This window comes from Lepidochelys olivacea (assembly GCF_965140295.1).
Source record: "Lepidochelys olivacea isolate rLepOli2 genome assembly, chromosome: 1".
Classification (NCBI taxonomy): domain Eukaryota; kingdom Metazoa; phylum Chordata; order Testudines; family Cheloniidae; genus Lepidochelys; species Lepidochelys olivacea.
Genome location: NC_140411.1, coordinates 109286231 through 109302704, shown reverse-complemented (window position 1 = coordinate 109302704; position 16474 = coordinate 109286231). Strand labels below are relative to the sequence as shown.

The following is a 16474-nucleotide window of genomic DNA, read 5'->3' as shown; positions in this document are numbered from 1 at the left end:
AGGCTACGCTGTCACAAGCAGTGAGAAATGGGGTGAATGGATGAGACATATGGATATATAAGGCCAAATTCTGCTAACAGTTACACCAACATAAATCTAGTCACTCCATCGACTTCCCTGGAGTTACTCTGAACTCATTGTGGTGTAACCAAGGCCAAAATCTTCTGTACACCAACAATCCTGAGTATCTCTGTGGGGATTTTAGGGAAAAGAATACTCCCCTTCCTCCACTGTGTTTCTAACCTGCTTCTCCACCACTTCCATGCTACAAAGTAGGAGGAGGGGCAAAACTGGCCTTTAACAAAGAATTTACCAATTGAGCTAGAGCAGAGGGTCTCAAACTGTGGGTCAGGACCCCAAAGTGCATCACAACCCTGTTTTAATGGGGTCGCCAGGGCTGGCAATAGACTTGCTGCGGCCTGGGGCTGAAGGCGAAGCCCAAGCCCCACCACCTGGGGCCAAAGCCAAAGCCAGAGGGCTCCAGCCCTGGGTGGTGGGGCTCAGGTTACAGATCCCCCACCTGGGGCTGCAGCCCTTAGACTTTGGCTTTGGCTCCCCTGCCCTGGGGCCGTGGGGCATGGTCTTTGCCTCCCCCCCCATTCTGGGGTTGTGGAGTAATTTTTGTTGTCAGAAGGGGGTTGTGGTGCAATGAAGTTGGAGAACCCCTGAGCTAGAGTTCAACCTGCTTTTGGTGTTGAGAACATTCCCACAGTTATTCCCCCCCCCCCCCATTCTAGAGGGAAGTTTATTTATTTATTATTAGTTGTATTACAGTAACATCTAGAGGGCCCAAACTAGATAAGGAATCCATTGAGCTACGGACTGTACAAAACCAGGATAAGAGGCACTCTCTGCCCGCAAACAATGTACAATCTAAGGAGCCACGCCAAATGAAGGCAAGTACGTGGGGGAAGCAGAGCACGGAGAGGTGAAAGTCACACAGGAGGTCAAAATTAAGAGGATTCTGATTTACTGCCATTGACGCTGAGGTAATTTCCCCGCAAATTCTCTGGACAGAACCCTGCCAAAGCCGGATTTTTTTAAAGAGTCACACCTCCTGATCCTGGAACAAGGGCTCTCACCTTAAGAAAAACCCCACCCTTAGACTCATTAAGTGACTAATCTACTGTACTGTCATGGCCTCATCATGCCCACTGCTCAAACTGCTACGCTGACATGGCTGATAATAATAGCGAAAAAGCCAAAGCTTGATTTTTGTGTTACTCTTTTCATTATGAAGCTATATTTTCCTGAGTTTAGAAAGCAGGTGTGACACATTTCAAACATCATTTCAGCCTGAAAATTAATTCTTTTACAAATGCTGAGCACATTATTAGGTTTGGTGGTTTTCAGATTATTTGGGCATACAAGACAGTGAGTAAAATCCTGGCTCCAGTTAAGTCAATGGCAAAACTACCATTGACTTCAGTGGGGCCAGGATTTCACTCACAGTTGTTGCATTCTGAGATCATAGAAACTGCAGAGAGAAAAAGACCTATCAGATCATCAAGCCCATCTCCCTGCAAGTTCTGGATATAGTGGTAGTGGGGAAGCCATTATTTCCAAAGTAAGCCAACCACATTTGAAAAATGCTATTGCAAAATGACTGCCCTTTTCTTAACTAGCTATAATGGGAGCCAATTCCCATTCACTCAGGGGTTGGTCATGCAAGTTGCTGAGCACTCTGGCTCCAATCCAGCAACATGCTTATGCACATGCCTAACTTTAAGCATATAAATAGCTCCAGTGAAGCCAACGCCTACTCATGTACTTAAGTGTGTCGCTGGATCAATGCTCCATGCCTTCCAGGACTGAATCTTGAGCACGTGATACACATTTGAAATGAATTTCTTAGCTACCTGTGTCCCTAAAAGACCAGCCAGCTGTCTTTCAGGTAAATATGTAAACGTGTTTATGATCAGTGAACTGGCTGTAGAAAGAGAAGACCTCAGTCATTAATAGTTTCCTCTCCACCTTACCCCAGTTTGTTTTAAATATACACGGTACATTATTTGTATGTGTGAGAAAAGTGTCCAAGTCACCCACTGTGTAACCCTAATCAAATCAGTGCGTTCTTTCTATGACTGGATTCAGTAGCTCTTTATTATATACTTATTTCCCTAGGTGTGTGTTATTGGCTGTTAGAGCTGTGGGTTAAATTTACACCCTGTTGAGCTGCTTGGAGATTCAGATTGTTCTCCTAAGCAGATGGACACATATATACAGAAGTACAGCTCAGGCCTAGTGATTGCTCTTGCCACTTATTACCAGGAACAACTTTTGGACAATAAAGGAATGTAAAAAGAAAATCATCTGTGAAGCTTTTACTTTAGATTTTAATTGGGGAACATATAAGGAGATATAAGAAGCAGAACTGTGTTCTCTAACATTGTGAGAGCACTTGTGAGTACAACATTGTCCATATAGTAATTAAGCACCACATATTTTAGGTCCTGGCCTGTTCATTTCTTGCTGACTGATTATGTCTGCTGTCTGTGCCTGTGTCCCACAGGCTGAGAAGTGTGCTTCCAGTCTGATTCATCCTGCAAGTTGTCCAATTTTTGATCTTCCTCCTCTCTGCCCTTGGTAGTAAAAGGCCCTCCAATGGGTCTCTACTAGTGTGTGGGAAAGTGTGTGACAGCACTGGCCCTTATTGAGTTACCTAAGAAGCAGCTTCTCTGTTCTGTAAAAATGCTTTGCCTTATGTTTGAGTTCACACATATCCCACTTACATTTTCCCCATCCTTCTGAATTTTCCCTGTACCTTGTGTACCTTACTGCTTCTTGAGGCAGTGGATTACCTATGTCAATGGGAGAATCCTTCACATCAGCACAGGTAGTGTCTACACTGAAACACAGTTGTGCCACTGTAGCATTTTAAGCATAGACAAGCTTCTAGGCAGCTGCCTATGTGACTTATGTCTAAAGCAGGTCCTGGACTGACCTATTTTTGATCACACACTGAGTATCGGCACCTCTCCTCACTGCTCATTTCCCCTTCCCTCACGCCCTGTTGGCTGCCTCTCTACCTCTGGTTCCCAGATTCCCCCTCCGCTGTGCTGAGCACAACTCCCAAGACAACTGCAGGTGGCAGAAGCTGAGAGTGCCAGCTGCCTGCGGCTGACTGGAGCTGGCAGTGAGTAGGGGCAGGAGTCACGGAGCAGCTGCCTATCACACAGTCTGGGGACATTGACCAGGGCACCAGTTCCTTGGAACAAGTCCAAAACTTTGGCCTGTCCCAGCTCAACAAGAAGTACCGGCAGCTATTTGGTGGCTTCACTTCTCGGCCTCAACTCCCTCTTAATAGGTGTATCGATGTAGGAGGAGAGGAGACTTGTGGCAGGATCTCAGAGGGTATGTCTATGCAGCAATTAAATGCTCATGGATGGCTTGAGTCAGCAGATCTGGGCTCACAGGACGCAAGCTGTGGGCTTTAAAAATTGCTTTGTAGACTCACCCAGGGTCTGGGACCCCACATGGAAGGAGGATCCCAGAGTCCGGGCTCCAGCCTCAGCCCAAACTGCAATTAAACATAAACATCCACAAACCTGAGTCAGCTGATCAGGGCCACCCACAGCTGTGTTTTATTCCAGTGTAGATGTACCCTTAGTGCCTCTGTGCTGCCCTTGTGTTCCTGTGGCCAGTTCTCTGCTTGCTGGCTTTAGCCCCACCCCTTCTGCTGCTGCTCTTCTCCTCCAGTCTCTGTTGGCCACTACAGTTGCTGCACCCACCTTCTCCCTCCACTTCCTGGGAGCCAATCAGAGACAGACACAAAGAAAGTGACCACCTTTGAAACTCAGACCCCCTTTGATTTTTTCCACCCAAAGTGTGCTGCAGGTTGAGTGTGGTCATATATACAGCTGGAGATGATGTGCTCCCACGGGGTCCCACCAGCTGGGAACCATTGCTGTACGTAAAGATGCAAAAAATAATCCAAGGCCACAGAGGTAAGTCCCATATTAGATATTGAAATATCTGATTATACAGTTAACCGTACAAGCTATATAGCGGTACAGCTATATACAAAGAGTTCATTGTCTCTGGCTAACCAAACTCCACTAGTATTTAACAACAGTAATAAATGGATTTACAAAGCAAGGGTTTTCTGGGTAGATGCATAAGAAAAAAAGACTAAATAGTTCAGAATCATAGTAAAAACAGGTTCGAGACTGAGTTGTGGCCATGCTCTAAAAGGGGAGAGAAATAAACTGTAAAGAACGAAAGCAAATATACCCTCTGAAAGAAAAAAGAGCAGGCAATAAGGTTGCAAAACTCAAAGCTCAATTAAAATCTCTCTGCTTCACTTATCAAATTTCTCAAATCAATTTTAAATGGAGTCCTGTTTCTAGGACCTCAATGAAGGAAAGCTGTAGGCCTCTCTAGGACTGCAACTTCAAAAAATCTTGTTTGCCATCCATTGGATAATAAGGATACAGATTCTCTAGTCAATTGATTTAGGTGGCTAATGAGTTTGGCCTGAGGCATGAGAGCTGTGAATCAGGACACTGCCTGAATAAAAACAATGAGGCTTCCAGACATATTCTACCAGAAATTTTCTCTACCTGACTCTTTAGGATAGACTGGGCTGTTTAACCTCTAAAATAAAAATGGAAAAGGACAATGGAATAAGCAGATAAAAAGCATGATCTCCTAGTATAAATATAAACTCTATTAGCCCTTTCGCCAACCCAATGCACAGTTGTACTGGGTTTCTGTATCTTTGTCAGAACCGGCTCTAGGCACCAGCAAAGCCAGTACGTGCTTGGGGCGGCACAATTCCAGGGGCAGCGTTCCTGTCCTGTCCCCTCCCTTTTTTTTTTTTTTGGCTTGGGCAGTTGCGCTCTCAGAGCTTGGGGCGGCAAAAAACCTAGAGCCGGCCCTGATCTTTGTTCCATTTATCAGACAAAAGCTTTATTGCTTGTTTATCCCCATTCCACAGCAGTCTGAAAAAAAGCAGAATTTATGCAAAGTTCAGCTCCTTAATAAGTGATCGCTTCCTCAGTCTCTTTAAGGTCCTCAGGACCACAAGCTCTGTCTGTCTATGGAAAAACAAAATCCTGTGTTGAAAAGTGTAATACTGCACTGTAAGAACTCGCTTCCAAAGTACACATGCTCAGGGAGTCAAGGTATAAGAAGCTGCTATCTTTGGCCAGCTGGTGAATATGAAAAATGCTACATTCCTTCCACTTCTTGGACTATTTATATGTGAGGAGAAGGGGTCAGGGTTCATTCTTACTAGGGAAAAAGTGGCCTACATGCATCTCCAGAGTAAGTAGTGTGAGAAAATCTTAGTTAAGTGATATAGCTGAGACAATGTGGATGAAGGAAAGACATGTAGAAAGGGTTTTATAAATAGTAAGATCACACTCAACATACCATCTATTTTCCTGGTTAACTGAGCAAGTCATAAAGCCAGCTGGGTGAAGCTGATAAGTCAAACTGCACCACGTAACTAACTTCTGTAACTTTCATAGATTCACAGATTATAAGATCAGAAGGGACCCTTGTGATCATCTAGTCTAAACTTGATGAAGCACTGGTGGGAGACTCTCTGGGACTAAGGCTAAACACCTTCAACCATAGAGCTCCCTAAAATCAGAGACCAAGACAAATCTATATCTTGCTACTTTCTGGGCAAAAATGTAAGACTCGTCTCTTTGTGAAGTCTTCCTGTAATACTGGTGTTTGCAAAATGGCCTGGCACTGTTTGCCGTAGAGGTAATCAACAGGATAATCATACTTAAGAAACGGGCATAAATCAGTGTAGTAATGGAGTGTATGGTCTTCATGGATACATAGATGTTGTGCCTAGATACTGTAGTGAAGATTGCATTATAAATGCCTAGATTAATTAATTAGCTAAATAGACAGCGTTTGGTTGCAATGAATCAAAAGTTCACCAGCCACATCCTCATGTTAATCAAAAGTTTTCATTGTAAATTTCAAGTTCTTCTTCAGTTTCTGAACTGGACAACATCCAGTCATGGAGGATAAATACACTCTCTCTCTGTGTCCGGATGTTTCATGGGAGGCATGTGTGCCTCCAACCTAGTCAGCATGGAGTAAATCATGAAGGCAGTATCTCCACAAATTACCACAGAGGGATGAGAAGTGGGACAGCAGAATGGGAAAAACCCTTTAATATATATCTCCAGTGGTCTAACAAAACCCATCATCGCCAGCAGGGAAGGATTAAAATTCTGGTTTAGTGCGGGTGCAATGGAATTTGGAAGGAATAAATCATCCTGGGCAAGATTCCAAGAGATTTCATAGGAAGAATGCCGCAGGAATAAGCGCCTGTCAAAAGACAAGAGCCTAACAACAAATTGATTCAGCTGTAAGTGCCAGGAGGGGCTGAATAAAGAGGGAAGTCTCTATCTCTCTGGGTGAAGCTACTGCCATAGGTCATGGGCCGTGAGCAAGATCTTCAAAGAAGGTAACCATTTGTAGCCACAGAAGTAAGAATATTCCTCTCGGTAGCAGAGTGCAGCCTATCTCAGGAGAAGAAAAGAAAAATATTGAACTCCCCTCCCAACAAGATCTTGAAGCCCAGCAGAAGAGACAGGTTTTCTGATGAAGACTTAAAAAAAACAAAAATGAGATCACTGGAAAATATAACATACGGACTCCAGGGGATCTGATTCTGTGGAGCTGGCCAGAAGCTGGAGGTGGTCTTTATGGATTAAAATAGTTACTCCCTGATTTTAGAATTATATGCCACATTAAAGACCTTACCAACCCAGGCCCAGGGCAATTTCTCATGTTGCTGTGGGGAGAGACGAGTTCCTTGTAGAAACAAGCATTACATGAGTCTTTAGATTTGGACAAAAATCAATAAAAACAGCATGCACTTTATTTTATTAGAGAATCAACAACCATTAAAATAAAAATAAGGCCACCCAGCGGTGGCAACAGTGAGTGGATATCAATCCCTCTGTGAGAATCATCAAATATAAGTATCCATATGGGCCTGATCCAAAGCCCACATTGAAAAGACTCCAACTGACTTCTCTGGAGTTTGGATCAGGCCCCAGATATCAGTCAGGAAACATAAAATTTTCCTTCAGCATCTCAAAGGCATAAACACCAACATACCCAACACATCAACAAAAAGGTGTTTGTTAAGTTAGCATCGTTCACATTCCAGCAGTAATGTTGGTACTTATAAAAAAAAATGACCCAAAATCCCCCAAACCAGCCATTAGCAATAGCAGTAGCTATCAAAACAAAAGTGGAATGTGCTTGGGTTGGAGGCAAGGGAAGAAAAGGAAGGTCAACTACTCAGAAAACAGTTTGTTAAATGGGCCTAAGGTACAAAGACCCTCTGGAATGGCCTACATCCCTAGTTATGTAGTTATGCTGGACAAGGAAATGTCCACAGCCCAAAGGCACGAAGGGCTGATGTGTGGTAGAGCAGTGGGAAGGTGAACTGAAACCCCCAGTAAATTTTGCATACCAAAGTTTCTATTCCAGACTTTTTACATGACTTTATGTGAACCATTCTCTGTGCCTCAGTTTCTCCAACAGTAAAATTAGGATACTAATTTTCTCCGTCACAGAGATTTCAGGAAGCTTACTATGTTTGCAAAATACTTTCCTCAGATAGAAAGAGCTATGGAAGTACAAAGTAGGAAGGATGGACCAGTGGATAGAGTTCTAGCCTGAGCCTTGGGTTAAACTCACTCTTCTGCCACAGGCTTCCCATATGACCGTGGGCAAGCCACTTAGTCTCTCTGTGCCGCAGCTTCCCATCTGTAAAATGGGGACAATAGCACTTTGCTACTTCATAGGGGTGTTGTTGTGAGATTAAGTACATTAAAGACTGTGAGGCACTCAGATACTCTGATAATAAGGGACCATATAAGTATCTCTGATAGATCTGAGCTCTAATAAACAGAAGAAGCAAATAACGTACCTGGCTTAACAATAACTAAAACTCAAAGGAAGGAAGGGCAGGAATCCTAATGCTAACAGTGAACCAGGTGTAGTAGGCAGAAGTGATTGAAATAGTGGGTAAATGAACACTCTCATAAGTCCTCTCTCTGTTATCCACAATACACTGCAGTACAATAGTGTGTTCTTCTCTTCCTAATAGTTTCTTGCAAGGTTTCAGAATAATAAGACACAGAGCACAAACAATAGCAAAATGGTATATAGCCCAAAAACAAATTGATTCCCAGTATGAAATCTGAGGACCCCTCATAGCCTCTGACATCAGCCCAAGCCCAAATTCAAGCACTGAAGAAGCTATTGAGTATACATTTCACAGTAATAAATGTACAAGTGTAGAGCAGTTACACACAGTACAGAGTATGTACAGCAAGAAATTAAATTAATGTCATATAAACAATGCTCCAAAGCAAACCTACTGTAGAACATCACTCGCTACCTTTTGTCTCTTTTTCTCTCAGCCTCTGCAGCAAATCAAAAGGTGGGACTTCTTGTGATAGGATATCTTCAGCGATAGAGAATATGTAAGTGCTCTCTATTCTGTTTGCTCTACTCCACAGTCTGTCTCTCAGTCTTCCAGAACTGTTTACCAGTGTGCTGGGGCTGCACTGAATAACTCTCTCATCTTGGAACTCATGGGAGCCTCTCTGATGAACAGCATCCAAGATTCTAACTTTGTCATCAAAGCTATGTAGGCAGATGATTAGCACGGGGCTTATCATCTGCATCAATAGAGTGGGTTGCTAAAGCTCAATGAGCCTGATCTGTTTTCAGTCTGTCTCCAGTCCAAAAACTTCCATTAGCCAAAATGCAAATAGCTCTGTTTAATTCCTTCCATCCCTTCAGTCAGACTAATGTTCCAGAGGGGTTACCTGTTTTTTTAATTTTCCTTTTGCTTGATTCTGAGAGAGACATGTCTTCCTCTAGCATGTCAATCCATCAAATACACTTAAGGGTGGGATCCTTCAGATCAGAAGCTCTTGCTTCACTGTCTGCACTTCACTTGTCCATCACTAGTAAGCAGACCTAGCAATATTGATTTTGAAAAAATAGTTCTTGCTTTCTCCTGTGCGTATACATGTACTATTTCTGCTCCCTTTCATGAGAAGAGTACTTAGATTTAGTGTAGTTTTTTGGGGGGAAAAGTTGTGTGTGAAAATATATTTAGATTTATTAAGAGTGCCTATTTGAGATTGTAGATGCCTTGTATATCAAATTTGACCCAAACAACTACAAAATGATGTAAAAAGTGATTGTGAGTGGAAACCCTGAGCAACTCCTAATAATAATAGTATTGCCGAGCAGCATATGTAACAGTCTATTTTAAAAAACAGTCCTTAAGGTATCTAATATTTTTATCACTTTCTCACTGTTTTTCTTTCCTTCGGGATTTTACAATTTCTGAAATGATAGCAGGTAACCAGTGATAGCAGGTAACCAGTGCAAATATTATTTTATAAGATGTTTTTTTCCAAACAATCACTTGTTTTAGTGGCAGTGGGATTGCTCCGGGGTAAAAACCTGGAATGCTACTAAACCCAGTAAGTCTCTGTGGGTGAAATTCAGCCATCCAAAGGGCCAATGCAAAACTTGTGTATCAGTTAAGTGTCTCGGTCTGTTTCTCTGTCACACACACACACCTGCTAACGCACATGCACACAGACGTAAAACAGCCATAGCTAGAACTGGAGGCTGTACAAAGGAGTAGTTGCGGCACTTAACGCTGGAAAGCATTTGGAGATGCAATTTATATGTTGACTCGGCACAAAATATTGTATCATATCATTTACTACACATCAGCTCTATGTGGCAATTATTCTATACAAAGAAACCCCCTTTGAGCAACATAGATGTATGAACAGATATCTTTATCTGGATTAAGAAATAACTAGCAATCTGTGTCTATACACTACTGGAAAATGAAATATATATTTAATATAATATCCTCTCCATAATGATCTTGGTAACCATTCGAAAAATCAGTGTAGAGATGCTTACAAAGTGAAAAAGTGATGGTTTCAAAACACTGTGTAATAACACTATATAAAGATGCACAAGGAAGATCATAAGCTCTATATGATCATAAGATCAGAGCTGCTGGACCAGGGCTGCAGCTATATGCTGACACTCAGGGTGTGACCTGCATGCTGGTAGGCTGGTTGTGAGTGGCTCAATTGGGAGCAACTGTAGCAAAACATTGTGAGGCACCCAGGGTTACAGGGCAGACGGTGACAACCCCTCGCAGGTCTGGATTGCATTCCTGACTCCCAACTGGACTGTCACAGATACATTGGATTGTCTTTGGAAATTAACATATGTCTCCAGTTAAAAACTGGTTTCAGAGTAGCAGCCGTGTTCGTCTGTATTTGCAAAAAGAAAAGGAGGACTTGTGGCAACTTAGAGACTAACCAATTTATTTGAGCATAAGGTGTCGTGAGCTACAGCTCACTTCATCGGATGCAGTGAGCTGTAGCTCACGAAAGCTTATGCTCAAATAAATTGGTTAGTCTCTAAGGTGCCACAAGTCCTCCTTTTCTTTTTTCCAATTAAAAACTGTTTGTTTGGAAAACAAGTTTTGCATAGCTAAAGAAAATGGGTTCAGAGATTATTGCCATATTAAAGATACAGTAGGAGTGTTTTTGTATGAATATTCCAAACATTTTAAAGAGTGAAATTAACAATCTTTGATTCATGAGATATAAAATCGAGGGTCTGAATGCATGTGGGACTGCAGACCCTCTGGTACTTTCTGTGAGAATAGTGTGCTAATCCCATTGTCCAGGCCAAATTTCAGTTTGAAATGAACCAAATGGGTTATTATATTCTTCCTGCTCAAATTCCCTCTGCGGCTTTAGCTGGAAATGGTTTTCTTCATTTCCTGTGCTAGACCGTTGGGTTGTGCTGATGTGTGCTGCTCAGAAGATGCTAGGTTCTACCTCAATGGGTGCTGAACTTCAGTGATGACTAGAGGTTTTTATCTTGACGTCCTGATTCAGGGTCAGGTGATGCTCCCTCCACCCAAGACCTGCATCCAGAAAGACCTCCCATGTGTGGATGCAATCCCTCCTGCCTGGAAGGAGGCATCAGTGACAATGTTCTCCTTTCACCCAGACCTCACAGAGGGCCCTCACTGTGTCAAGGGATTTTTACAAAGGGAAGTGGTGTGCAGTTGATTTTTACAAAGGGAAGTGGTGAGTCAGTAGTGAGCTGAGGGAGAAGTGGATGACCCTGGGTAGGGCTTTGTCCCCTGCTGGCATCACAAAGATCAGAGCAAAAGGAGAATGTACCTCCACACTAGGGGTACCAGGGCCAGCAGGAATGTGGGTCAGTATAGTTCCAATGGAACCATTTTCAGGGAGCAGGAGGAGAGAGGCATCCGAGACCCAGAGCTGACATGAAGGTATACAATCTCCACATAGATGGCCATGGCATCCCACTGGTTGACCAAGGTTTATAGGATTTGGAAGCCAGCTCTCCTGTTTCTGACAAGTTAAACCTTGCCCCCACACCAATATAAAGGAAACTCCTCTTGGAAATCTCGTGTAGTTTCCTGGCCCCTAGTTTTTATTTAGTCAGACAAGGAATTTAACAGAGAAAAGACTGAATAAGAGTAGAGTAAGGCGCTCATGATTTGGCTCACAAATTGATAATGCTCTTTGAGATCCATTTTAAGAGGAAATGCACTGTGACCCTTCACTGTTCTTATATGGCCCGAACCAACTCCAGACTTAAACCAACAGAATGGGGCCCTTAAAGGAGTTACATCCATGTAAAAATTATGTAAGCAAGAGGCGACTCAAACTCTGCATGTGTTCTGCTAATTCAGGAAGTATGTTACTTGCAGGGTATGTCTTCACTGCAGAGTTAAATTGAGTGGCCAGTGTGATATACTGACAATATCTTGTATTATCCTGAACAAACCTTTTGGAATTAAGATAAACTTAATTGAGTTAAGGTTACTGAATTAGGGTTAACACCTTGGGGTTACACTGTATTGTAATGCAATTGCATATGTGTTATTGTGGCACTGTATGTGCCTTCTCTAGTAGGAAGGGGGATGCTAATGTACTTCTCCTTTATCAACCCTTTGAACCTCCCCCCCCCCCCCGGGGATATATGCATAGACTAGTTCAAACTGGATTTTCCAGGGACCAACAGACAAAGAAAGGGGTTTTGGATACATAGCCTGTTTTTAAAGTGGCTCATAGCCTTCTTCCTGATCCAGCAGATAGACAGGAGCCCTGGTCGATGGAGGTCCCCAGTCCTTTGGGAATGACTGGAAGGACTGGGTGTTTGTTCTTAGCTGGAGATGTGATGAACTGGTAACTATAAGGAATCCCCTTGGGTGGGGGATTAAGAAACCATGCTAGGCTTGGGGTTAATTCTTATTAGCATGTGTGTAGGTTCTTTTATTGTTTATAATTTTTTTTCTGAAATGCTTTGTACCTTAAGAATAAAATAGATTATCACTCAAGTGATTTAGCCTGCATTCTCACTGCACAGTGGCTGGGTTACCAGCCTGAGTGAAAGCGGCAACTGGGCCAGATAGCCTGGGTTGAAAGCACCACCAAACTTAGGTGAGAGAGTTTTGTGTGTGGACAGGAGAAGGGTTAGGGGCGATACCCAGATAAAAACCTAATTAATATGCAGTTAAGACATAACCCCAGAATATTAGTTAATCAGAAAATCTGTGTCTTCTATCAGAATGGACCCAGACATTAGATTTGACAAGTATCTTTTTTCTCTTTTTCAAAGGAAGAAGTTGGTCTAGTTATCAGGGTACAGGACTAGCAACCAAGACTGTCTGAGTTTTTGTGCAGACATTGCCACCAGCTCCTTCTGTGCCCGAGTGATGTCACATTAATTTCTATGTCTCAGTTCCTCCACCAGTTAACCCCCCAAAATATGTATTTACCAACCCTACAGTGGTGATAGGACAATTAATTAGTAAAAGTGTGTAAGTGCTTTGAAAATGGAAAAACTATGTCAATGCCAAGGATTGTAACCAATTTTTCAAATACAGACACCTGGGTCCATTTTAGGCACCAAAAGTGGCCTAAGGTTCATAAGGCGCTAAGAACACTCAGCTTCCATTATCTTCAGCCCCCGTGAAAATCAGTCTAGGTTTATTTAGATGCCTAAATAAGGATTTAGTTGCTTAACTGTAGTCACCTAAGTTGAAAAATTTGGACCTATAGTCATTATTATTATTTTAGTAATAATTTAAATACTGTTACCTAGCTTATGCTGGGTAAATATATGTACTTCTTTGCTCTTTTAAACCACACAAGAAGATTTTGACTTAGGAGGAAATATTTCTGTTATTAACTAACAATTGAATAATATTAATGCCAATATTAACAGTCCTATAAGGGAAAGCCTAGGATTTGCCATGCTTGCACCTTTTCAGGCATCAGAATGGAAACCTTGGGTTGATTACACAGATCACTGTCACATCACTATAGTATATTTTACCCTAGGCACAAACTAAGTTAATATTTTATGAGGTGTTTATCAGCATGCAGAAAAGTAATGTCTGAGGCAAAGTGATGGAACTGTCATTTGTGCTCCTTTGAGAATCTTAAAAGTAAATAAAGTTGCTTTAAAAAAAAAAGTGAGAGCAGGGCTCTGTGTTCCTGGAATTATTCCCAGGACACTCTATCCACAAAAGCACATGTTGTTATTAGCTAGCTGTAATAGAAGTGTAGCTTTTGGACAGCAACTGGGTGCTCATTTCATAAAATTGAAAAACATACCTTTCATCAGGTCATAAAGAAGGGAATTTAGTGGAAAGCTGTTAAAATCAAAGCCTGAGAGCACACACAAAGAGAGATTTATGCAATTAGCAAACTGAAGTAGATCTTTTTATAGAAGGAAATTTCCATATGTGTAATTATTTAATTGCTTTGGAAGGGTTAGGTAATTTAGTAATGATATAGGGCCTTATGTGGTAGATTTCCTGAATTCTAGGTGAAGAATTAGGTCCAACTCTTCTTTTAGATGAGCTCCTTTGGGAAGGAAGAAGCTTGGTAAAGTCATAACTTTGCGGGACACTAAAAATCATGGTCTTAATAAAAACACTGGATTTATCACAACAATCTGTAACCCATTAATCACCCTTTTTGTCCTAAAACTACAGGGTTGTTACTTCCTTTGAAAGGTTCCTTAGAATATGCGCTAACTAACTGCTTATGCTAAACTATCTGTTCGATCTTATATTTAGCTGTGACACTCCTTAGTACCTTTCCCAGCCTGAAGAAGAGCTGGGTGTAGCTCAAAAGTTTGTCTCTCTCACCAACAGAAGTTGGTCCATTAAAATGGTATTACCTCACCTACCTTGTCTCTTCAATGTAACCAATACTTTCTGCTTGGAGTATTCTTCATGAGAAATCTGTAGGTGTTTTAAAGGGTTTGGGAGTTTCTGGTTGTGACATACCGAGGTACAATCCAGACTAATGAGCAGCTGTGTCACTCCTGCCCTCTATCCTGCGGTGCCCTTTACACTGCTTTGCTGCTGTAGCCTCCAGGCTGGATTGCTCACACACAGCTTCCAGCATGCAAATCACTCCCAGCTATGTCTCTGTGTATGTTGTAGCCAGCCAGCCACACCTTGGTTCCTACCAGCCTTAGTTATACTGCAGAGTAACCCCCGCACACTCCCCGTCTTAGATTCCCCGCCCCCAGAAATGTATGTCCTTGTACTGCCCAGCCCTCTCCTGGACAATACAAGCTGACATAAAGTCTGTTATTGCTTTAATGGAAATAATATGCACATTACTTGCCACTCCAAATGGAGTTTCCCAGACACTTCAATATAAACACACTGCATTAGATAAAACCAAAAACAAGTTTATTAATGACAAAGAGCTAGATTTTAAGTAAATAGAAGTGATGAGACAAAAGTCAGAAGTCAAAAATGATTACAAGAAAATAAAGTTAAAAAGGTACTGGAGCCTAACTTGACAAACTATATCGGATTCAAGCTAAATTTCTCATCATATGCTTTCAGAAGTCTTATTTCATAGGCCAGGACCCCTTCTCCAGTCCATTGCTGCTTCCTGTGTCCTTTAGAGGCCACAAATGCAGTGGGCGGGGGAGGGGCATGTCTTGGGGTGTTTGTCTCTCCTTTTTATAGTGTCAGTCTCCTTCTTGAAAAACATTTCCAGCTGAGATTCAGGAGACAAAGAGTCTATAAGGAAGGATGTTCCCTGCTGCTTTTCCTTACGTGGTGGAGCATCCTTTGTTTCCTGTCCTGCTTGATGACTCTGTTTACTGCTAAAGTGCAAATTCAGCAGACTGCAAATTCCTTTGTTTGAGACAGACCTGTTTGCCAAACCCAGTTTGGAATATGTGCTAAGAATGCCATAGAGTGGAATCTTATAACTTCACGAACAATGTTTCCCCACACATATTACCAGGCCAATGATGACCAGCAAATTATGAGTTTTCAAATGATACCTTACAAGGCATACTTTGTACAAAAATAGTGTATAGTGGGTGGGCATGGGTACATTCTGTCACAGTGGTGAAATTAGCAGAGGAGCGACATATTTACCTCCGGGCATCATTACATAACCACTACGTCTGTGTTGTTCTGTATGTAGAGGGCAAAAGCTGACTGAAGAAAAAGGAGATGAAGCAAAGAATTTCTTTGATAATTTACCAGTCAACAAGAAGTTAGTTTTGTTGTTAAATTGACAGGTGATTGTTGATGCAAAACAATGCATGCACAAACTGGAAGGTAGCAGCTGGCCGTTGACTTGTATCTCTTGGTCCCACCATTACCTCAGTGAGTACAGTCTGATTTCAGATCAGGCAATTTAATTTCTAACACCTAAGATGACAAAAAAAGTCTGTTATTTGGTGCTAAATTTCCATTTGTTTACCTTACTTCTCCTCATGTAATGACACTGGCATCAGTTATCTTGACACCCTTTTTAGTCTTGGCCTGTATTCAGCATTTGAAATTGAGTTGCCTGAAGGATAGTTTTCAGAGTAACAGCCGTGTTAGTCTGTATTCGCAAAAAGGAAAGGAGTACTTGTGGCACCTTAGAGACTAACCAATTTATTTGAGCATGAGCTTTCGTGAGCTACAGCTCACTTCATCGGATGCATACCGTGGAAACTGCAGCAGATATTATATACACACAGAGATCATGAAACAATACCTCCTCCCACCCCACTGTCCTGCTGGTAATAGCTTATCTAAAGTGATCATCAAGTTGGGCCATTTCCAGCACAAATCCAGGTTTTCTCACCCTCCACCCCCCTACACACAAACTCACTCTCCTGCTGGTAATAGCCCATCCAAAGTGACAACTCTCTTCACAATGTGCATGATAATCAAGGTGGGCCATTTCCTGCAAAATCCAGGTTCTCTCACCCCCCCCCCCACCCCCATACACACACAAACTCACTCTCCTGCTGGCAATAGCTCATCCAAACTGACCACTCTCCAAGTTTAAATCCAAGTTTAACCAGAACGTCTGGGGGTGGGGGGTAGGAAAAAACAAGGGGAAATAGG

General features: G+C 42.2%; 1 long non-coding RNA gene across 1 annotated transcript in view; it reads right to left on the bottom strand.

The window, feature by feature from the left end:
* Nucleotides 1-14845: 14845 nt before the first annotated feature.
* Nucleotides 14846-16474, bottom strand: part of LOC311515150 — a 30961-nt gene continuing 29332 nt past the window's right edge. The window contains exon 5 of the long non-coding RNA XR_014710063.1: nucleotides 14846-15784. This is a non-coding gene — a long non-coding RNA (uncharacterized lncRNA). The remainder of the gene's footprint in view (nucleotides 15785-16474) is intronic.